Source organism: Hypanus sabinus, chromosome 31 (genome assembly GCF_030144855.1).
Source record: "Hypanus sabinus isolate sHypSab1 chromosome 31, sHypSab1.hap1, whole genome shotgun sequence".
NCBI classification, from domain to species: Eukaryota; Metazoa; Chordata; class Chondrichthyes; order Myliobatiformes; family Dasyatidae; genus Hypanus; species Hypanus sabinus.
The window spans coordinates 20,892,647-20,917,077 of NC_082736.1; positions in this window are offsets into that span (position 1 = coordinate 20,892,647).

Below are 24,431 nucleotides of genomic sequence, written 5' to 3' on the forward strand. Positions count from 1 at the left end.
ACTTGGAGTACTGGGCTCAGTTCTGGTCGCCTCACTACAGAAAAGATGTGGAAACTATGGAAAGGGTGCAGAGGGATTTACAGGGATGATGTCTGGACTGGGGAGCATGCCTTATGAGAATAGATTGAGTGAATTCGTACATCTCACCTTGCAGCTGCAGAAGATGAGAGGTGACCTGATAGAGGTGCATAAGATGATGAGGGGCTTTGATCGTGTGGATAGCCCGGATTTTTTTCTTCACAAGACTGAAATGGCTAATACGAGAGCGCACAGTTTTAAGGTGCTTGGAAGCAGGTACAGAGGAGATGTTAGCTGTACGTTTTTTTTATGCAGAGAGTATTGAGTGTGTGGAATGGGCTGCTGGCGACGGAGGAGAATACAATAGGGTATTTTACGTGACTCGGAGTTCGGTACTTGGGGCTTAGAAAAGTAGAGGGCTATGGGTAACCTTCGGTAACTTTAAAGTATGTACATGCTCGGCACAGATTTTGGGGCCGAAGGCCTGTATTGTGCTGTAGGTTTTCTACGTGTCTAATGTTGGGAAATGCGAGGTATCCATTTTGAAGGAAAATGACAACGCACATTATTATTCAAATGGTAAAAAATGCAGCATGTATGATATTCTGGGTATCTCTGAGTTATTGCTGAAAGACGATCATAGTTTGGAGCTTAATATCCTAAGATACACAATGCATCAAAAGAAGCTGGTAAGTCGGCAGCTTAATTAAGTCACATTCTGAGGAAAAGGTGACGAAGTACCGGGGGATAGAAGACCTGATAGGTGAGTGAAGAAACTCCAGGCGTAAGAAGACCTTGAAGGGTGGTATATACCGTCCACAGAACCGTAGCCGGGAATTACAGAGAGAGTTCGAAAAGTTAAGTAAACGGGGAATTTTGGAATAGCAGTAGTCCTGGCGGATTGTGAACAGGTTCACAACATAGAGTAGATGCTGAGTCCCAAGGAGGCGATTTTGCAAATTGTCTATGGTATGGCTTTTCGGCACAGCTTGTTGTTGAGCCCGCTAGGGAAAAGGCAATTCTGGAATCAGTGCTATTTAATGAAAGGAATCCTTGGGAGGCCGTGACCCCAATATGATAGAATTAACCCGGCACTTCAGGAAGAAGAAGTTAAAATCTGACAAATCGGGATTACAGTGGACAGAAGCTGACTTCATGAGGGAAGGGCTGGCTAAAATTGATTGGAAGGGGACACGAGGAAGGCAGGTGGGTCAACAGCAATAGCTGTTCTTTCTGACTGCAATTCGGAAGGCGCAGGGAAGATATATCCGAAAGATGAAAAAGTATTACAATGCGAGGATCACACAATGGTGGTTAAGACAGATTAAAAACAAAAGAGAGGGCATTTAGCACAGTATAGATGAATGAAAAGATAGAGGGCTAGGACTTTCTAAAACCAACAGAAGATAGCTAAAAAGTCACAAGGAGAGAACATATGAAATGTGGAGAGAAAGGAGCCAATAACGTGGATACAAGCATTTTTTTTCATATGGTCAAAGAGAGTCGAAAATGGATATCGTTGCAAAAAGACGCTGGAATTGTAATGATGGGTGACGAAGAACGACAGACGAATTTAATCAGTATTTTGTGTGAGTCATCACTATCGAACACACGAGTGGAATGCCGGAGTGTGAAGGGTGTGCAGGAGTGAGTTTAGTTGTTGTTATTATTAAGGGGATGATGCTCGGAATGCTGAATTTTAATAAACGCCCTGAATCAGATAGACTACAGTCGAAGGTGCTGAGCGATATTTCAAGAATAACTGGATTCTGGAATGGCCCCTGAGGATTGGATGATTGCAAATGCCACACTTTAAGAAGGAACGAATGGTGAAGATAGAAATTCAAGGACAGTCTGCTTGTACTCAGTATTGGAAGGATGTTGGAATCTATTATAAAGGATTATGTTTCGCGGTACTTAGAGACAGATGAAAAATGGGCCAAAGTCAGCATGGTTTTCTAAAGGGGAAATCCCGTCTGACAAATCGGCTGGAATTCTTTGAGGGAGTGTCGGGCTTTGACTCAAAAGAGTTTTCGGCTCGGAAAAGCTGTCGGCTCTGGATATATTGACTGGGTAAGTTCCTGGTCAGATTTCATTTTTCTTACTCTGTCAGGGCCCTTAATATAGTTTAAACAGCCGTTGTGTGTTCTTGATGCCAGATGTTGCAGGTATGGGAGACCATAGCCCTCAGGGAAACACATCTGCTTAAGGTGCATGAAGCCGCAGCTCCTTGAAGAACTGTTTGGAGATCTGGAGCAGCAACTGGATGACATTGGGATTTTACACAAGAATGAAGAGATCGTTGATCGAAATTACAGGGAAGTAGTAGAATTTGTAGGTGGCGTGCAGCTGGTTAAACTTTAAAACAGCGAATGAGAAGGTAAATAGTAATTTAGCCTACAGCACCCAGCTCATGTTAATAATAACTATAACGTTTTAACTACGATTGTGTGGGATGACCTCACAAGGAAATGCCACGGAGACACAGTTACTGGTACTGAGCATAGCTCCGGTTAAAGAATGGAAAGATGCAGAAGACGGGAGCGGCTGTTATAGGGGAGTAAATATTCAGAGGAACAGTCAGGAGATTCTGTGGTCGTGAATGAGACACGAGGATGGTATGTTGCATTCCTGGTTGCATAGTCAAGGGCATGTCAGTTCGCGTCCACAGCAACTTGACGAAGGTTGGGAAGGTGGAGTTGGGTCAGGAAAACAACCAGATGTGTTGGTAAAGATGACATGAAGATAGGATATAGAGATGATAGAACAAAATTGCACCCAGCAAGGCAAGTATCCGTGCACTCTGCATGCATAACTAAAAACGGTGACAAATGAAGTAATATATCGCAATGCATAAGAAATAAGGATAATCCGAAATGAGGTGGATGATCTTGTTGCACTATTACAGATTCTCGGGTATGATGTAGTGGCCGTCACTCAATCGTGCCGGATGGATGGTGGTAGTTTGAAGCAAAATCTGCAAATTTACACATCGTATCAGAGGGTTAAGGATTCAGGCAGCGTAGGTTGTGTTGTCTGCCGATAAAGAACGGCATCAAATCATCAGAGAGATGTGTCATATGATTGGACGATTTTCAGTTCGTGTGCGTTAAGGAACTGCAAAGGTAAAAGGACCCTGATGGCAGTTTCATACAGGCCTCCAAAGACTAGCTGAAATTCGGGCTACATATTACAATTGGAAAAAGATATGTCGAGTCAAAAGTGCAATGTCATGATCGTCATGGCTGATTTTAGGATGAAGGTAGATAAAGAAAATCAGATTGATAATGGAGCTAAATAATTTCATGAATGTATTTGAGCTGGATTTTCAGAGCAGTTTGTCGCTGAGTCTACTCTGAGATCAGATCTCCTGGATTGGGTGTCATGTAGGCGATTAAGGACCTTAAGTCAAATCAATCATGAGTAGGTAATGATCAGAATATGATTGAGTTCATGTTCAATATGGCAGGGAGAAAGCTAAGTCTGACGTGGCAGTATTTCACTGGAGTAAAGGCAATTACAGTATATGGGAGAGGAAACACACAAAAAGGGCCGAGGCCCTTCGTCAGGACTGTGCTTCTCCCTATAGATGCTGCCTGGCCAGCTGTGTTCCACCAGCATTTTGTGTGTGTTGTTTGAATTTCCAGCATCTGCAGATTTCCTCGTATATGGGAGAGGAGCTGGTCAAAGTAAGTTGGAAGGAGATGCTGATGCAATGAGAGCAGAGCAGAAATACTTTACGGTTGTCTGCGAGTGACTATTGATGTTCCACAAGGGTCGTTCTTGGAAGCACTGCTTTTTATGTGATATATCCATGATTTGAATGATGGAAGATGGTGGAGAAGCAATTCACGTTGAAGAAACAGGAAGGATGCAGAAGGACAGATAGAGAATGGACAAGTAAGTGGCAAATTAAATGCTATGTTGAGAAATTGCCATGCACTTTGGCAGAGGTAATAAATCATAGACTTTTTTTTCTAAATGGAAAGAAAATCGAAAAGAATTCTGACATGCACAGGGTCTCGTACGTCATTGCACACAACAACCTAAAGGTTCAGTCAGCAGTGAGGAAGGCAAATGCGATGTCAGTCTTCATTCCGTGAGGCCGATAATATAAGAGCAGGGATATGATGCTGACGTTTCATGAGTCACAGGTGAGGCATCAACTCAAAGATTGTGAACGGTTTGGGACTCATTATCGACGAAAAGATGAGGTGCCATTTCAGAGGGTCCATGAGCAGTTCACAAGCATGATTATAGTAATGAATAAGCTATGATATGAGCAACATTTGATGCCTCTAGGCCTCTACACGCAGGGATTTAGAATGATGAGCGTGGGAGCTCACAGCAACCTTTTTGCGAGTTTAATGGCCTAAACTGAGTAGAGATGAGAACGGTGTTTCTCCTGGTCTAGGGATCTAGCAAAACAGGGCCCAATATCAGGATAGAAGGCGTCCATATAAAAAGGTGATATGGAGGTCTCCATTCGCCAGAGGGTGTCTATTTGTGAAACCAATTGCTACAAGCGTTGTGCAGGCCAGGTCGTTGGGTAAATTTTTCGCAGATAGTGATTGGTTCTCGATTGGCATGAAAGTTTAAGGGGAGCAGGCCGGCAAGTGATTCTGAGTATGGAGCAAAAGGAATCAACCGTGATTTAATGACGTTGCAGATTCGATGGGCCGAATGGCTTAATTCTGCTTTTATGGATTTATGAAAATAACTCACCTTCACTAGAAGATTGATAACGCACGACATTGGGCATATCTTGGTCCAAGGGTCACTGGAACACACAAAATGCTGGAGGAACTCCTGTAGTTCGGCAATGTCTATCGAGAGGGATAAAGAGTCAACGTTCGAGTCGAGACCTTTCATCAGGACTGGAAGGGGGAAGAAGCCGGAAGAAGGTGGGGGGAGGGGAAGCTGGAAACTGATAGGTGAAGACAACTCTGGGGAGAAGGTGGATGTATTGGAGAGGGAGATGAAGTGAGATGCTGGGAGGTAACAGGTGGAGAAGGCAAAGGTTTAAAGAGGAAATAATCGGATAGCAGAGGGATATGGAGAAAGAGATGGAGGAGGAATCTAGAGAGGCGATAGGCAGGCGAAGAGGACAGAGAAAGGAACAGAGAATCCAGAAAGGGGAAGAGGAAAAATCACAGGGTTAAGGAAATCAATGTTTATCCCGTCAGGGTGAAGGCCACCCGGCTGGATTAGTTTCATCGTGGTATTGGAGGGGATGTATCGCGTTCGGAATGAGAATGGATAATAGTTTCAATATGGTCAACCAGTGGGAATTCTTGCATCCTCCCGTGGAGTGAAGCAGCTAGACAAAGCGAACCCCAATCTAAGCCTCGTCTCACCGATCCAGAGATGGCCGCAATGGGGTTACCTGATATAGTAGGTGACCTCGACAGATTGGCGAATGAAATGCTGGCTCGCGGAGAAGGAGTGTTTGCGGGTCTGAAGAGGGAACTGAATGCATAGGTGTAGAGCTTCTTCCGCGTGCCAGGGGGGGAATCGGTGTGTCGGGATAAATCGTTAAAGGGGTTCAGAGAGAGAAACAGAGAGAGGGCTCAGCAGAAAGCGGCATGTGGAAGGAGAAAGGGATGTCAGGGTGCGATTGGAGTCAGGAACCCGTCGACGACTGCTGAGGTTATGGAGATCGGCGTGCTGGATTCGGAGCTCCTGGTGTGTATATCTCATAGGAACTGCAACCCTTTTAGGGAGGCAGGAAGATGTGTTAAGGATAGAAGGCCGTGAAGTCGATTAAATGCAAGTGAGGGCAAAATTAATAGTAGAGGAAGGGTAAACTCATTCTCTGAAGAAAGGTCCCGAGGGATGTTTGAAACAGCAACACACTGCCCAGGTCCATAATAGGCAAATCGTGCACCAATTACACAGACCATAAGTCCTGTTGGTGAATGTTCCTCTCACTAGCAGACAATCAGAACAAAATGGGGGAAGGGGGGGTGTCTCTCCGGCCAGTGCTTGACGCAAGGAGTGTGCAAATTGAAAAGGAATCCGGGAACACCTTCTTCCACGGAGCAAGAGGTGTATGTCTATTAACCATCGGATTCAGTTCACCAACAAATATCGGAATGATCCAAAAATTTATGGTCTTATGGATAAGTTCACAGCAGCATATTTTTAACCTTTATTTCCAAAACACAGCAGCAGACGATCAGCTTGCATTAATTTAAATCAAAGGTGTCAGCATTTCCTTCGTGCTATGACCAAGCCCCAGTTGTTCACCTTAGATTCGTGACTGGGAGGTTTAAAAGAACCCTTGCTACTTCGCTATTCCCCACCATTCTGGCCCGGACATCTCACTGTGATGGGCAGAGCAACCAAACCATTCTAGAGTTATCATTTTGACATTACGGTCCGATACTGGCATTGAGTGATAATAATCTGAAACAAATATGCTGTAAAAGTATAGGCAGCAGATGATCATTTTCGGATTGCACGAGGATTTGTTTTTATATATTCTCTATGTGTAGAATGCATGTGCAAACAGTGTGATCACTGTGCGAATCATATTAATCCCTGTTCTTAGGGTTTTATACCTTGCAATCAAACACAGTGGACTACAATTTCATGATATTAGAGTCCTTGAAGATAATAATCATTTACTCTCTGCTACTTAATCGCCGCTAATCACTTGTGCAGTGAGTTCCGGAAACAGCACTGCGTGAAGCCCAAATCAAATACTCTTACAAATTAATGTTTTCAAGTTGCAAGTGTAACCCAGAGTTTCGGCCGGCGGCGTTACTGTAGGGAAGACAGTCGCTGGCCCGGCCTAACGTGTGAAATCTGAGGTGCAAAACCTCTTGTTTGTGTGGATTATGTGTGATCTTTTCCCCCGTTACAAATCAGTACCACGATATTACAAGCAGAACACTGTGAGACTAAACGACTTGGCTTTATAATTCTTAGTTTCACTGAAAAACTAGCAAAGAAAAACAAGAAGAAAGGGGTCCATTTGAATGAAACATTCTAATGTGCGCAAGGTTGAGCTCACGATTTGCCTTCTGTTTTTCCCCAATCGATTTCCCCGGGCTTGGTCGACTCCCGGCCCCACTGCAAGTCCACTTCATCCGACTCTCTACGACCTATCCTCTCTGGCGTCTTCTCTCTTCATTTCTCGCAGAACAATAGACCCAGCTCAACTCGGTCCCAGGCACACAACGAGAGAAAAATGCACTTCATTGGACGGCGCACATTCCATAACCAACATTATCTCTAGCCATAACCCAAAGATTGCTGCTAAAGAAAAACGATTACCTTAGCAGTGCCTCTACAGAAAGACCATTACATTGGCAGTGCTTCTACAGAAGGACTATTACATATGCAGTGAAACCTTTCCCAGAGAGTTACACAAGAATGAATAATTGCGTTTGCAATTTTAGTTGCAAATCTCCCCCACTGCTACAAACAGGTACTTCACTCCGATCTTCAGTTCCACCCTGAATTTTCTCTGTGTCAGTCCATAGATACACGTGCTGGTGCAGGTACTGAGAGAAGATAACATAAACCCACATACCTGCAGGATATAGGTCGGTTTGCTCAAATATCTATCGGTATAAAAATAGTTTTCGATTTGCCAGTTCATAGAAAATACGAGATAGGGGATCCAGAATATTATAAAATTGGCTGAAACAGCGAACAACAGAATCATTGATCTTCTCCGGTTTCCCACCTCCGGATCATCATGATTTTCACTGTTTTTCCGCAGTGTCCGGCGAACTCTATTTGTCGCTATGATCCGGCTGACGGTGAAAACATTAAAGAGAAGAATTAAACACATTGGTAATAAAAGTGTTTTGATACTGTAAGATACCTGGTAGGCCTTCCACAGGGGCGACGTGGAGTATTCAGTTGTGGAGACACAACGCCTTCGATCGACTGCGAAGTAAAACGGAATGGCCTGGACACAACACGCTGCAATCACTGTTGCCACCACCACAGTCGCTGTTCTCTCGGTGCAATATCGGGTCCGCAGCTTCTCACAGCAGATGGCGACGCAACGATCGGAGGTGAAAGCAACTGTCAACCAAACGGAGCTGTCCCATATTGCGAGACTCAGGACAGATAGTAGAGAACACGCCGGAGTGACCAGCAAGAAATTAGCAAACAAATATATGTAATTTATTTTCTCTAATATAACAAAAACGACGACCACCATCATATCGGCTCCCGCCATGGCCACCAGGTAGAGAGTGATGCATTTGGACAGACCGCATTTCCCGCGGGTCAGAATCACGATCGCCGTCAAATTAACTGAAATAAGATGTAAAAAAAAATGCATTACTACAAGTTACCGCAGAATGACTAGTGTAATTTTAATTGCGTGATGACTGTTCAAGATAACTGTGGATTAGCGCTGACCGAGATGGGATTTGACTGCCCCAGTCAAGCTAATTCTACTTCAGAATGCACAAATTTAGTTCTCGCCAGTTGAACATCCAAAGGTGACAGCAGAGAGCACCCAGGCGGTACCGTTAAGTAGTGAACAAAGGCGGGATACCAGTCCAGTCAGGCGATGTTATTAAGAGCTATCCTAGAATAGAATAATGTCTGGCCGACAACGGCACCATTAATGGACAGACTGGTTTTATTCTCAGAAGGTATGACGTAATTATTCTTTATTAAAATAGTTTGTTTAGTTGGCTCCCGTTTTAAATGGAATTATTTAGAAACTACATCGGAAAAACGATCTTGAAGTGTTTCATTAAAAACGTTGCGTTACTTGGAGATGGCAGTGGAAGCCCCCTAACTTCACAAGATGTGAAACGGCACTCAGGCTGACGGGCCACAGACGGACAGATCATCAAGTATAAGTTCAGATGTCACACTCTACTCGCTCCGTCGAGAAGAACGGAGATAGCAGCCAGGAGTCCTGACTATTTGGCTCCACAGGAAGAGTGCCGCGCCAAACTTGCGAATGGGTGCCGATTGACTGCTGAACAAGAGTTTTCCCGAGACAAACTTAATCAGTGAAACAACCGTGGGTAATGCACATTCTCATACGAGACTAATATGAATTAGCAAGTAATGCCTGAACATTAAGCCCCACATTTTCAATTAATAATCGTTTATATCAGTGTAAAGGGAAATGAGAAATGAACAGCTAATGACCGGGAAGGTTATTACAATAGGACGCACATTATAACCCTCCCTCCAGCAGACGGTTGCGCTGGAATGGACAAAGCAATGGAGTGGTGACCACAGCCGCTGGTTTGAAAGTAAACCTATTCTTGTTATCAATATTATTATTGTTGTTTGGAGAAAACGGTCAATTATTGACAGACAGACAGACAGACAGACAGACTACTTTAAAAATGATATTTCATTTATATGACTGTATTTAATCCGTTCTCTGGAAGGACCGAAAACAAAACAGTAATGCTTGCTGATTCAGCCGCATTTGACCACGCTTTACGCAATTTCTTTCCAATTATAAAACGATGTGAATCGATATTACCATTTATTTATTTTACTGAATAACACAACATAGAAAACGTACTACTTTGCACATTAAATGTAAACTAACGTGAATCGCATAGAGACGATATATTTTCAATTCCCTCAGTTTCTGATGACAGCAGAGGAAGAATCTATTTAACCTGGAAAGAGATAGAACTTTGAAAATCAGACAATACCAGCAGGTCATCGAGTCTCCACGTCCTTACGGTAAACTCTCATGCTTAGGTTACATTGATATATATATATATATATATATATATATATATATATATATATATATATATATATATATATATAATATATCAAGCACCTCAATCATATCCCATCAAAAATTAAACTATTAAATCAAAAAAAATTACATTTAGAATCTAAAAAACTGTGAAGGTTTCGTTTCATCGTCCAATAACAGAAATATGCACTGGACAGCATCTGCAGCGTGGCTCTCAAGATACAATCTCCGAGCGTAATTCGCAGGCGTAACGTTACCTGGAACACCGAGTGCTGCAAGCAGCGGGTAGTAAATTCTGTCGATGTTGTAAATTGCGGAGTATCCCATTTTCCACCTGAAGCAGCGATCAGTTGTACAAATTGTTCCAACTGCCTGCATGCACTGACTCAAGTTCTTATACACCTGTCGGAACTACAATTAAATTTGTCAGTGCTCCCACTGGTCTCATTAGACACAATCCACTGAACAAACAAGCAGTGTCAACTATTTTTACTCGTTGTGTTATTGTCTGTCATATTTAGCACTTCAAGGAGAATTAGTCAGACAATCATTTGATGTTTTACCAATTATGTTCAGTGGAGAGGGTCAGTGCAATGTTTGAATCTTTGAACATTCTTATCATTATACATTTCAGTTTGAGAGGAAACACAATCTCTTTATGCTCCCGATCAATTATAACATTTCCAGAAACAGTTGGACCAACAAAATGTAGAACTTTCAAGGTAGATGAAATCTGCGCTGACCCCTACTTGGTAGGGCCAGCTTCCTCACTGTCCAGCCTTTTCGTTTTCTGAAGTGTTTCAATCGACAGCATCAGTCAGTGAATTTTCACAGCTAAATTTATTTTTGTTCATGAATGTTTCATGATTTCAACATGTCCGAAAAAACTGAGCATCTGCAGAAATGTTCCACCAAACAACCGACTGTAACGATGTATACCTCATATTCACCACCTACAAGCTAATTAAATCGCTTTCTTGTCTAAAGGAATGTCCCTCTGTTCTGTGCCATGTAGAAAAGGTAGTGAAGAAGTTGCGCTATCTGTTTGCCTTCATCATAGTGGCATTGGAGGTTCTGGAATATCGATTACAGCTGTACAGATTAATAATTTGTTTGCACTTGGATCACCGTGTGCAGTTTCGGACACCACACTGTTGGGCAAAATATAATTATGCCAGACAGAAGGGCTTGAGTTTGGAGGAAGGTTTCGATGGGGAGCCTGTTTTTCGCAGTGGTTAGTGGTCTGAGGGGCACTCTGATCGAATTTTAAAAAAACATGAGAGACATAGACGGCGCAGACAGTCAACTTCTTTCTCCTGTGCTCCAAATATGCAACATTAGAATCACAGATTTAAGGTGAGTGGGAGGGTAAATTTAAAATGCATGGGGTGATATTACTTTTTGACGTTGAGAGTGGTCAGTGTGTGGCTCACGCCGCCATAGGGAGTGGCAGAAGCATTTACGACAGCGGCATGTAAGATGTTTCAGATAGATACATGAATATGTAGGAAATGGAGGGACGTAGATCATATCGCAAAATAACGTCCCAAATCGAGAACTTAATATATCAGCTTACAAATATACAAAAACTTGGCCAAACGCCAGCATCCACGGCACGTTCTCTTCTCACTGCTGCTATCAGGATCGGGGTACTGGAGCCGTACGTCCCACAACACCAAGTTCCGGAACAATTATAATGTTTTAACCATCAGACTCCGGAACCACCACAAAAAACACTGATGTCATTCTATAACCAATGGACTCACTTTCAAGGACATTGCCACTCATGCTATGAGTGTTATTTATTTACTTATTGTTCGCCTGTTTGCTTTTTATTGATGCATTTGCTGTTTGTCGTCCTTTGCACTTTCGTTGTCTGTCAGTCTAAAGTGTAGTTTGTCATTGATTCTATGCATTTATCTATTCTACTCTGAGTAGCTGCAAGAAAATGAATCTCGGGGCTGGATATGCTGACGTGGCTTGACATAAAAAGACCTTTGAACTTGAACTTACCACAAGAGATTCCGTATATCGAAGTTCCTGTTATTAAATTATCAAAGATGCTGTAAATCATGAGGAACACATACAAGACTGAGAGATTCTGGCAGTTTTGGCAATTGGACTGTGCAATCAAGACAATCAAGGTTTGAATAACTCAGCAGAAAGTAGTTGATTAGACAATCAAGATTTTAATAGCTGAGACTCAGCAGAAAGAAGCTTATTGGGCAATCGAGGTCAAGTAAATAAGGCGTTTGAAAAGCTCAAATAAATACATAGAGGGGTAGCTCAAGCGGAGCGGCCAGTGAGTGAGTGGGCCAGAGAAGGAATGGAGCTTTGGGGCTTTGACTCGAGAGATTCTGGCAGTTTTGGCAGCTATATAGAGGGGTAGTTCAAGCTACTGGGAGATAGTCTCAGCTAGGCTGCCGGACGCAGGTCGTTGGGTGACAGAGGGGGAAAGCGAAAGTGAGTAGACAGGTAGTGCAGAGCACCCCTGTAGCAATTCCTCTGAATAATAAGTATACCGTCCTGAATACTGCTGGCGGAGACGACCGACTAGGGGTGAGCCACGGTGGCAGAGCATCCGGTTCTGAATCTGACCCTATGGTGCAGAAGGGCGGGACGGAGCAAAGGAGAGTTGTCGTCATTGGGGACTCTATAGTCAGGGAAGCTGACAGGAGATTTTGTGGACGTGAGGACACTCGCATGCTTTGTTTTTTCCCGGGTTCCAGGGTCCGGGATGTCTCTGACCGGGTGCACGACATCCTGGTACGAAAGGGAAAGCAAACAGAAGTTGGGATACATGCTGGTACCAACGACATAGGCAGGAAGAGGGATGGGGCCTTGAAGTGTGAGTTTCGGAAACGAAGAAGAAGGCTAAAGAACAGACCTCAAGGGTGGTGTTCTCAGGATTGCTTCAGTGCTACGTGATAGTGATGGTAAGAATTGGAGGAGATGACAGTTGAATGCGTGGCTGAGGAATTGGTGCAGGGTGCAGGGTTTTAGATTTTTGGATCATTGGGATCTCTTCTGGGGAAGGTTGGGCTGTACAGATTGGATATTTGTACCTGAACTCGAGGGGGAGCAATATCCTTGCAGTTATGTTGGCTAGCATGGTTCGAGAGGGTTTAAACTAATTTACAAGGGGGATGGGCCCCGGACCGATAGAGCAGTGGAAGATGTGCATGGAGTAAAGCCAAATCTAACATATAAAGAGGCTTTGTGGAAAGGGAAGCAGAATAAAGGGTGCAAAGGTAGTAAGGTATAAGGGCTAAAGTGCGTGTACTTCAATACAGGAAACATCAGGAGCAAAGGTGATGAAATGAGTGCTTGGATACATACATAGAATTATGATGTAGTGGCCATTACACAGACTTGGCGAACAAAAGGGCAGGAATGTATTCTCAATATTCCTGGATTATAATATTTTAAAAGGGATAGAGAAAAATGGGGAAGGGGAACAGGTGTGGCATTACTGGTCAGGTATTATTACAGCTACAGAAAGGGTGGGTAATGTAGCAGGATCCTCTTTTGAGTCAGTACGAATGGAATTCAGGAACAGGAAGTGAGAGGTTACTCTATTTGGAGTATTCTACAGGCCCCCTGGTGGAAACAGAGTTACCGAGGAGCAGATTGGGAGGCAGATTTTGGATTGGTGCAAAAATAACAGGGTTGTCATCATGAATGACTTTAATGTCTCTAATATTTATAGGCACCTGATTAGTTCCAGTAGTTTAGACGGGACCGAGTTTGTTAAGTGGGTCCAGGACGGATTCCTGTCACAGTATGTAGTCAGGCCGACTAGGGGGAATGCCATACTAGATCTAGTATTAGGTAACGAACCGGGTCAGGTCACAGATCTCTCAGTGGGTGAGCATCTGGGGGCAGTCACCAACGCTCCCTGTGCTTTAGCATGATCATGGAAAAGGAAAAAAAATCAGAGCGGACAGGAACATTTTAAATTGGGAAGAGGCCAGTTATGAGGCTATCAGGCTAGAACTTGCGGATGTGAATTGGGATGATGTTTTTGCAGGGAAATGTACTATGGACATGTGGTCGATGATGAGGGATTGTTCTGTACACCGTAACGGGTTAAAAAGGACCAGCCAATATGGACACACCTGAAGTCTGAGTGTTCCATTATAAACTGTGTTTATTAGTAACTGCGTGACGAAGTAATACAAAACAAGAAGGGGGAAAACAGGTTCGCGGAGTATAAGTGAGTAAATAAAGTTCCCAAGCTTCTCCCAGATCAGGTGATTTGATGATACAGTCTTACAGAGGTCTGGTCAGAGGTCAGTTCAGTTCTGGAATTTGAATTGAGTAGAGTTGGAGAGAGAGAGAGAGAGAGAGAGAGAGAGAGAGAGAGAGAGAGCGTGATGTTTTGCCTTCCTAGTGCCGATGTCGTCGAATCTTCCAAGTTGTCTTGAAACTTCAAGTCACCGACTGTGACCACAAAAAAGGAGAGCACCTCCTGTGCTGAAGTTATCCACCCAGGCGAGGGTTGGACGCACAGATAGTTCCCCACCGGCTTTGCCAAATGTGTGCAGAAACCCCACCTTGGTCGTGGGCACACTCTCAACCAGTGTCAGGGTCTTCCTTGCTGTCTGGCGTGTCTCGTGTATCTGATTGCAAAGCCAGCTGACCTTGAAGATATTCCACAAGAGCTGAACACCAGCTGTCCATCCTATAGTTCCGCCTTTCAGTTTCTAAAGCAACTCACAGACTTTCTCTCTCTGTTGCTGAAATAGCAGACACGCGATTCGCTCCCTCTCTCTCTTTTTAAAGGAACAGTCCATTTTGGATAATCCTTCAGATATCGTCACAGGATCTCTTTCAGGATGTTAGGGATAAACTTGTCCCGGTGAGGAAGATAAAGAATGGTAGGGTGAAGGAACCATGGCTGACAAGTGAAGTGGAAAATCTAGTCAGGTGGACGAAGGCAGCGTACATGCGGTTGAGGAACCAAAGATCAGATGAATCTATTGACGAAAATAGAGTAGCAAGAAAGGAGCTTAAGAAGGGGCTGTGGAGAGTAAGATGAGAAGACCTTGGCGAGTAGGGTAAAGGAAAACCCCAAGGCATTCTTCAAATGTGTAAAGAACAAAAGGATGACAAAAGTGAAGTTAGGAGCAATAACAGATAAAGGTAGGAAGATGTGCCTGGGGTTGTGGAAGTGAGCGAGGTCCTCAATGAATACTTCTCTTCGGTATTCACCAATGAGAGGGAATTTGATGACGGTGAGGACAATATGAGTGAGGTTGATGTTCTCAAGCATGTTGATATTAAGAGAGAGGAGGTACTGGAGTTTTTAATTTACATTAGGATAGATTCGTCCCCGGGGCCTGACGGAATATTCCCCAGGCTGCCCAATGAGGCAAGGGAAAAGATTACTGAGCCTTTGGCTAGGATCTTTACGTCCTCGTAGTCCACGGGAATTGTACCGGATGATTGGATGAAAGCGAATGTTGCCCCCTTGTTCAAAACAAAAGGTAGTAAGGACAGTTCGGGTTATTATAGACCCGTGAGCCTTACGTCTGTGGTTGGAAAAGATTCTTGGAGATAGGATCTACGGGCATTTAGAGAATCATGGTCTGATCAGGTACAGTCAGGATGTCTTTGCGAAGGGCTGATCGTGTCTAACAAGCCTGATAGAGTTCTTTGAGGAGGTGACCGGACACATAGATGAGGGTAGTGCAGTGGATGTCATCTACTGGATTTTAGTAAGGCATTTGACAAGGTACCACACAGTAGGCTTATTCAGAAAGGCCAGGTGGATTCAGAATTGGCTTGCCTGCAGAAGGCAGAGGGTCGTGGTGGAGGGAGTACATTCAGATTGAAGGGTTGTGACTAGTAGTTTCCCACAAGAATCTGGGACCTCTGCTTTTCATGGTTTTTATCAGCGACCTGGATATGGGGGTGAAAGGGTGGGTTGGCAAGTTTTCAGACGACACAAATGTCGGTGGTGTTGTGAATGAGTAGAGGATTGTCTAAGACTGCAGAGAAACATTGATAGGATGCAGAAGTAGGCTGAAAAGAGGCAGTTGGAGTTCAACACAGAGAAGTGTGAGGTGGTACAGCTTGGAAGGACAAACACCAAGGCAAAGTAGAAAGTAACTGGCAGGAGACATGTTAGTGTGGAGGAGCAGTGGGATCTGGGGTTATATGTACACGGATCCCTGAAAGTTGCTTCACAGGTAGATAGCGTAGTTAAGAAAGCTTATGGGGTGTTAGCTTTCATAAGTCGAGGGACAGAGTTTAGGAGTCGCGGGGTAATGATGCAGCTCTATAAAACTCTGTTTAGGCCAAACTTGGAGTACAGTGTCCAGTTCTGGTCGCCTCACTATGGGCAGGATGTGGAAGCATTGGAAAGGGTACAGAGCAGATTTACCAGAATGCGGCCAGTTTTAGAGAGTATGCATTATGATCAGAGATTAAGGGAGCTAGTGCTTTACTCTCTGGAGAGGGGGAGGATGAGACATGATAGAGGTATACAAGATATTAAGAGGAATAGATAGAGTGACAGCCAGCGCCTCTTCCCCAGGGCACCACTGCTCAATATATGAGGACATGGCTTTAAGGTAAGGGGTGGAAAGTTCAAGCGATATTAGAGGAAGATTAGAGGATTTTACTCAGAGAGTGGTTGGTGCATGGAATGCGCTGCCTGAGTCAGTGGTGGAGACAGATGCACTAGTGAAATTTAAGAGACTACTAGACAAGTATATGGAGGAATTTAAGGTGGAGGATTATGTGGGAGGCAGGGTTAAGGGTCGGCACAACATTGTGGGCCGAAGGGCCTGTACTGTGCTGTATTGGTCTATGTTCTATGTTCTTAAACTGCAGGGAGAATTCTATCATATTGTGGTAACTGGCTTCCAATGTTTCCTTTCATTACACAACACCCAATCCAGAATGCGTTTGCTCTCGTGTGCTCAACCACAAGTTGATCATAAAAGCCATCTTGCATGATTTCTGCAAATTCCCCCTCTTGGGATTTAGCCTCAAACGCATTTTTTCATCCTACCTGCATATTGAAATTCCCCTAGAATATTGCAGCCGCAACATTTCCCTTTTTACACAATCCATTAACGCAATAGTCAAATCCAGGAATGCAGAACCAGGATAGCATTGTTCATTATCGCGGACATTCATGGAAAGAGAGGGACAACACAGGAGCGCAGAAGCCTGCCCACCTGCCACAGACAGCAACACAGCGACAGGCCGCTCACACATTCCTTCTCCGGCAGCAATCAAAAGGAAATGGTTCGGTGATGAACTCTCGCCTCGATATCACAATCCTCCTCATTTTTCCGTATATTCTACCTGCTCTCCGTCACAGCTTCACTATAGATTACATCTACTTGTATACGAACGACCTCCTTTAGCCTTATTACCCGGGTTTACACCCTTCTGCCAAATTACTTCCAAACCCCACTCCCAACAATTTTACAAACCTGCTTAGAAGGATACTGATCCCTGGAGTTTAGTTGGTGTGAGGGTGGTAGATCTGTGCAATTTGTTGCCACGAGCGGCTGTGGAGGCCAAGTCATTGGGTGTATTTAAGGCAGAGATACATAGGTTCTTGATTAGCCAGGACATCAAATGGTATGGGGTGAAAGCAGGGGAGCGTGTGGAGTGACTGTATGAGGTGAAACAGCCCATGATTGAATGGCGGAGCAAACACAATGGGCTGAACAGCCTACTTCTGCTCCTATAGGTTATGTTGTTATGGTCCAGTTGGGTGCAACCCGTGTCTTTTTCACAGGTCTTACGTTCCCTGGAAGAGATCCCAAAGTTCGAGAAGTCTGAAATACTACCCCTTTCCCATCTCCTCAGCTACGCATCCATTTGCCAAATCATCCTACTCTCGCCCTCACTGCAACATGGCACAGGCAGGAATCCAGAGGTCACTACCTGGACGTCACGGGTAGCTTTCTGTTGTAAACTCTAACTTCTCTCTTCAGGACCTACTCCCTTTTCATATGCATGTCACTGCTACCAAACACAAAGTGCACTGCAGATGCTGTGGTCAAATCAAGACGTACAAACAAGCTGGATGAACTCAGCAGGTTGGGCAGCATCCGTTGAAACAAGCAGTCAACGTTTCGGGTCGAGACCCTTCGTCAGGACTAAAGAAGGAAGGGGCAGGGGCCCTGTAAAGAAGGTGGGGAGAGGGTGGAAACCGATCAGAGGAAAGATCAAGGGGTGGGGAAGGGGAAGCAGGGACAGGCAGGAGAGGTGAAGAAGGAATCTAAGGGGAAAGTACTATGGGTAGTAGAAGGCAGTCATGATAGGTGATAGGCAACTAGAAGAGGAAACAGCGTGAAGGTGGGATGATAGAAGGGAGAGGGAGGGAGTTACCAGAAGTTGGAGAATTCGATGTTCATACCCAAAATAAGAAGGTCAGAATATAAGAAGATGTTCTTTAAAAAACCTCGCGCTGTGTTACCAACAAGCGACCTCTAGGCAGGGCAGTCACGGTAAAGAACATCTGCGTTTGTTATTAGGCCGGTCTTGAAACGTTGACTATTTATTCCCTTCCAAAGCTGCTGTCTGACCTGCTGAATTCCTCCTACATCTTGTATGAGTTCCTCATGACTTACAGCATCTTTGATAATGTAATAATTTGAACCTCGATCTGCAGAAGCTCTTGTGCAAAGTTCAAGTTCAAAGTTCATTTATTTTTGTCCAGCCACGTCAACATATCCAGCATGTTCTCGCAGGTATTCACAGTAGAACAGTGATAGACAATAGAATCAATCGAAAAGCTACGCACCAAGACTGAGAGACAACTAAAGTGCAAAGGAAGACAAGCAGCAAATGCATCAATAAAAAACACACAGGCCAGCAATAAGTAAATAAATAACACACATAGCAAGAGTGGTAATGTCCTTGAACGTGAGTCCATTGATGACAGAATGGTATCAGTGTTGTGGTGAGTGAAGTTACCCACACTGAGTCCGAGTCTGATGGTTGAAGCGTGATAACTTGGTGCTGTGGGACATCCAACTCCAGTACCTCGATCCTGATGGCAGCAGTGAGAAGAGGGCATGGCATGGATGGTGGCGTTGGGCTTAGGTTTTCTATCTTTATGAGTTGATACGTTAAGTTCTCGAGTCGGGAAGTTATTTTGCAATGCGATCCATGTCCCTCCATTTCCTACATATTCCTGTCCGTATCTGAAACCTCTTACATGTCGCTATCGTAAATGCTTCTACCGCTTCCTAAGGCAGTGACACGCACTGACTACTCTCAACGTCAAGAAATAATCTCTCCCCGTACATCTTTACACTTACCCTCCATGTCACCGTATATCTGCGATTCTAATGTTGGACATTTGGAACACAGGAGAAAGATGCTGACTGTCTACGCCGTCTGTGTCTCTCCAGTTTTATAAAATTTGATCAGAGTTCCCCTCAGACCACTAACCACTGAGGAAATCAGGCTCCCCATCGAAACCTTCCTCCCCAATCAAGCCCTCCTGTCCTGCTTAATCACATTTTGCCCGACCGTGTGGTGTCCGAAACTGCACACGGTGATCCAAGTGCAAACAAATTATTAATCTGAAGAGCTGTAACACGATGTTCCAAAACTTCCGATGCCATTTTGATGAAGGCAGACACGCAACGCATCTCCTTCACGACATGGTCTGCATGGCACGGAACAGAGGTACGTCCATTTAGAATAGAAATGAGAAGTGATTTATTTAGCTTGCACATAGCGAATCTTGGTATACATTGACACAGTCGGTTGTTTGGTGGAACAATTCTGCAAACGCTCAGTTTTGTCGGACTTGTTGAAATCATGAGACTGTCAGGAACGCAATCAATTTTAGCTGTGAAAATTCACCGAGCTGATGCTGTCGTCTGAAGCACTGCAGACACAGAAAAGGCAAGACGGCGACGAAGCAGTCCCCACAAAAAAAAGGCTCAGCGCAGATTCCATCTAGCTTGAACGTGCTTCATTTTGTTTGTTCACCTGTTACTGGCAATGTTATAATTGATCGGGAGCTGACGGAGATTGGGTTTGTTCACAAAATGAAATGAATAATGTTAAAAAAATGTTCAACGATTCAACCATTCCACTGAAAAGAATTGGTAAAAACGTCAAATGAATGTTCTACTAATTCCTCTTGAAGTGCTAAATATAACAGACAACGAATCAGTGCATGCAGGCATTTGGGACAATCTGTACAGCTGATCGCTGCTTCAGGTGGAAAATGGGATATTCCACAATTTACAACATCGTCAGAATTTACTACCCGGTTCTTGCAGCACTCGGTGTTCCAGGTAATGTTATACCTTTGTATTCCGCTCGGGGATCCGATTTTGATGGCCAAGGTGCAGATGATGTCCAGCGCCTTTTTCTGTGATTGGACGATGAAAAGAAACCTTCCCCCTTTTTTAGATTCTAAATGTAATCCGCGTTGATTTAACGGTTTAATTTTCGATAGGATTATGACTGGTGTTTGGTATATTTATATTTATGAATGTAATATTAACTCAAGCAACCAAAGCATGAGAGTTTACTGTAAGGGCGAGGAAACTCGATAACCTTCAAGTGCTGATTGATTTCCAAAGACTCATCAGTTATTGCCATCTCTCTCCAGGTTAATTAGATTCTTATTCTGCTGTTGTCACAAACTGAGGGAATTAAAAATATATCGCCTTTGAGATCCATGCTGTTTACGTTTTAATGTTAAAGTAATGCGTAAGGTATGTTGTGTTATTCAGTGAAATTTAAAAAACGGGAATATCGATTCACAGTCTTATAATTGGAATGAAATTGCATAAAACGTGGCCAAATGCGGCTGACCAGCAAGCATTACTCGCGTTTTTTTTTCCGTCTTCCCAGACAGCGCAGAAAATGCAATCATACAAATGAAATATGCTTTTTTAGAATCCTCCCTCTGTCAATTATTGACCTCTTTCTCCCAACAAAAATAGGTTTGCCTTCAAACCAATGGCTGCGGTCACCACTCCAGTACTTTGTCCATTCCAGCGCGACCGTCTGCTGAAGTGAGGAGTGTAATGTGTGCCCGATTGTAATAACCATCCCGTTTTTAGCTGCTCCTTTCTCCTTTTTGTCACCGATCGAACAGATTATTTATTGAATATGTACTCAGCCATTACTTTCTAATTCATATCGATTTTCTATGCGACTGTGCATGACCAACGATTGTTTCACTGATTAAGCTTGTCTCGGGAAAGCTCTCAATCGGCAAGTGTGGCGGAGCACCCTTCGTGCGGCGCCGGACATTCAGGACAACTCGCTGCCATCTACGTTCTTTTGGACGGAGCGCGCTGAGTGTGACATCTCAACTTATCCGTGACCATCTGTCAGTCTCTCACCCGTTAGCTTGAGAGCCGTTTCACATCTTGTGAAATTAGAAGGCTTCCACTGCCGTCTCCAAATATCTCAAGATTTGTAATGAGAAACATTCAAGATCGTTTCATCGTTGAGGTTGCTAAATAATTGCATTTTAAATGGTAGCCAATTAAACAAACTCTTTTAAAGAAGTAGAATTACGTCATACCGTCTGAAAATAAAACCAGTCCGTCCGTTACCTGTGCCGTAGTCCACATGACACCATACTATTCGGGATAGCTCTTAATAACCTCGCCTTACTGGACAGGCATCCGGCCCTTTGTTCACTACTTAACGGTGCCGCCTGGGTGCGCTCTGCTGTCACTTCTGGATGTGAAACTGGCGAGATCTAATTTGGAAATTCTAAAATAGAATGAGCTTGATCGGGGCATCCACATCCCATCTCGTTAGCGCAAATTCACTGCTACCCTGATTCCAGTCCATGACCCGAATGGCCATTACGCACTGAAGGCAATTAAAATTACACTAATGATTCTGCGGTAACTAATAGTAATTGTTTTTTCGTTACAACTTATTTCAGTTAATTTAACGGCGATTGTGATTCTCACCCGCGGGAAGTGCGGGCTGTCCTAATGCATCACTCTCTACCTTGTGGCCATGGCGAGAGCCGATCTGACGGTGGTCATCGTTTCTATTATATTATAGAGGATAAATTATATATATTTGTTTGCTAATTTCTTGCTTGTAACTCCGGCGTGTTCTCTACTACCAGTCCTCAGTCTCGCAACCTGGGACTGTTCCGTTTGGTTAACGGTTGCTTTCACTTCTGATCGCTGCGTCGCCATCTGCTGTCCGAAGCTGCGGAACCGATATTGCACCGAGAGAACAGCGACTATGGTGGTGGCAACAGTGAGTGCAGCGAGTTGTGCCAAAGCGGTTCCAATTTACTTCTCAATAGATCGATGGCGTTGTGTCCCCGTATATGAATACTTCACATCACCCCTGCGGAAAGACTACCAGGTATTTGAAAGCATCACAACGCTGGTATTACCAATCTGTTTAATTCTGCTCTTTAATGTTTTAACCGTCAACCGGATCATAGCGACAAATGGAGTTCGCCGGACACTGCGGAAAAGCAGTGAAAATCGTGAAGATCCGGAGGTGGCAAACCGAAGAAAATCAATGATTCTGTTGTTCGCTGTTTCAGCCAATTTTATATTATTCTGGACCCCCTTTCTCATATTTTCTATGAACTGTCAAATCGAAAACTATTTCTATACAGATAGATACTTAAGCAAACAGACCTATATCCTGCAGGTATGTGGGTATATGTTGCCTCCTCTCATTACCTGTACCAACACCTGTATCTATGGACTGACACAGAGAAAATTTAGGGAGGAACTGAAGATTGGTGCGAAGTACCTGTTTGTAGCAATGGAGGAGGTTTGCAAACAAAATTTAAACGCAATTATTCATTTTTGTGTAACTCTCTGGTAAAGCTTTAACTGCTGATGTAATGGTCTTTCTGTAGAAGCACTGCGATTGTAATGTTTTTTGTGTAGCAGCAGTGTTTCGGTTATGTCTAGAGATAATGGGGGGCGATGGAATGTGCGCCGTTCAATGAAGAAAGTGTTTTCTCTCTTGTTGCGTGCTCGAGTCAGAGGTGATCTGGGTCTTTGCTTCGGCGGGAGATGAAAAGAGAATACGCCAGCGAGCAGCGTACGTAGACAGACAGACAGAGTGGACTTGGAGTGGGGCCGGGAGGCGACGAAACCCGGGGAAATCGATGAGGGACCAACGAGAGGGAAACGGTGATCTCCAACTTGTGCACATTGGACTGTTTCATTAACATCGATCCTTTTCTTTGTGTTTTTCCCTACTAACCATTCAGTGAAACTGAGAATTATAAAGCTGGATCGTTTAATTGCATGTGGTGTACTCTCTGTTATTTCGTGATACTGATTTGTAACGGTGAAGAGATCACGCAGCATCCACACAAACAAAAGGTTTTGCTCGTCAGATTTCACACACTTGGCGTTGCCGGAGACTGCCTTCCCCAGAGTAACGCCGTCGGTTACATTCGTAACTTAAAAACAATTATTTGAAATGGTATTTGATTTGAGCTTCAAGGGCTGTTGTTTCGGGATCTCACTGTACAAAGGATTAGCGGTGATGAAGCAACAGGGATTAACTGATCATCACTGAATCGAATATCATGAAATTCCAGACCACTATTTTTGATCAGAATAAGAACAGGGATTAATTTGATTAGCACTGTGATCACACTGTTGACAAAGTCTGCACATGGTATTCAAACATAGATAATATATAAAAATAAATATTCGTATCAGCCTAAGATTATCATCTTCTATCTCTACTTCTACGCCATATTTGCTTCAGATGATTATCTCTGAATGCCAACATCGGAAGGTAACGTCAAAATAATAACTGAAGAATGATTTGGCCATTCTTCCGTGCACACTGAGATGTCCGTGCCAGACTGATGGGGAATAGCGAAGTCACAAGGGTTCCTTTGTAATTTATTTTGTTATTGAAGTTCATCATCAGACATTTCCATAAGATGTATTTGAGACATTGTACGTATATATCATATAATCATATATGTCACAAATCTCCGCATAGTATTTATCTGAGGAATACGCTTATAGAAAAGGGTGGAAAGTAAAAAAAAAACAAGCAAAAGGAAAAAAATCATGTACAAATAGGGAGTGATCGTTTTTACAAGATTTTCATTGATTTGTGAGAATAAAATCAGGCCTATGAGGCATTATGTAGTTAAACCATTTTCCCTGTATGAAACAAATTGTTCCAACTTATGATTAAGAGATGGTGTTATCTTCTCCATTTTGTAAATGCCCATTGTAATTTCCATCCATGCATTTAAAGTTGTGCTCTCCTGTGATAACCATTTCCTAGTAAGAGTCTTTCTACCAGCCACAAACAGTATATTCATCAAATATTTATTACTTTTCAACCAATCTTGAGGTATATATCCAAACTATATGGTCTTACTCTCCAAGGGTATTTCGCATTTAAAGATGTCTTGTAGGGCATTTCTATCCCCCTCCAATGGCAGTCCGAAAAAAAATGATAATGATTTGCATTTTGATTTCCACAATTTCTGCAGCAAACAGGGAGGTTACTATCATAATCGGATTTCTGAGAGCTTTTAATAAAATATCTTATCAGGATTTTCCATCCAAACTCCCTCCACTTCTGTGAACTGGTACACTTCCATTGATACCTCCATATTATTGTCCATTCTTCCTCAGATATAATTATCCCTCCTTTCTTCTCCCATTTTGTTTTAGTGTATGAAGTCGAATATGTTTTAAGATTTGACAACCCCTTCTAC